Consider the following 1083-nt stretch of genomic DNA (forward strand, 5'->3'; position numbering starts at 1 on the left):
GTGGTTCCATGTTGAGGATTCAGGTGAATTTGTAGATCCTGAAGCACCAATGGGCATGCTTGTGTGGTTATCCACAGAGCTCTGCAGTCCTGGGGAAGGAGCAAAGATGGCGGATGGGGTGGCATGATCCAGGATTGGGATTTATAGGGTAGACATTTTGTTAATTTTAATGCTGCCTTTTAGAAAGACTGACAGTGAAAAGTCAGGTAGGAAGTCTGTGCTGAGCTTAAACTCTTATTCTTGGTAATAACCAGTGACTTAGAAATGTTCAGGAACTGAGGAAGACTGAAAATTTCTAGCATCTACCATTTAGCAGGGTCACAGAATACATCTATGCATTTTATCATTTAAACCTCACAACCACCATGCGAGGTGAGTAGAATTATCCTTGTTTTATAGCTGAAAATCAAGGCTCAGGGAGGTAAAGGATCTTGCCTGAGCCTGGTTTGCTTATTGTGTTTCCTTGGGAATGTGAAGGCAGACTGAATATTGATGGGGCAAAGTGCACATCGGGGCATGATTAGCTTTATGACATTATTTTCAGTCTCCATGCATACTGCGTGCTTGGAGTTCCTCTGGGAAATAACAGAGAGGAGGCCAATCAGCAGGCCTCTCTCTGCCTGGACGAGGGGAATATGCTCATTTACAATTCTGTCTTTTAAGATACCGGTATTGCTGCTTAGAGACTCCATCTAGCCTTACTCTCTTTTCCATTCTATTTTCATGCAGGAGACTGTCTCTTCTCCTTGCCAACACTAGCCCAGACCCTGTTTTTTTAAACCTCATTCAATGACTCCTGCGGTTCCCTTTCTGGAATGATCTCTCTTAAATTTCCCTTTGACTAGGGTCAGGATGTTATTTCTAGTTGTTATAGCTTTACATCCGATTAATGATGTCATTGGTTTCTTTCCTCACCAACTGCCTGACTTAATTCCAAAAGGAACCTCTCACATTTTAGAGAGAGAGAAAACGAAACACAGTATCAGCCATGACCAGGCTTGTGTGATGTTTGCTAGTCCTAAATCTCTGTTGTGCATGATCAAGCAACTGAAAAATCCAGAGTTAACTTCCTGCCGGAGTATC

Source organism: Camelus dromedarius, chromosome X (genome assembly GCF_036321535.1).
Source record: "Camelus dromedarius isolate mCamDro1 chromosome X, mCamDro1.pat, whole genome shotgun sequence".
Classification (NCBI taxonomy): Eukaryota; Metazoa; Chordata; class Mammalia; order Artiodactyla; family Camelidae; genus Camelus; species Camelus dromedarius.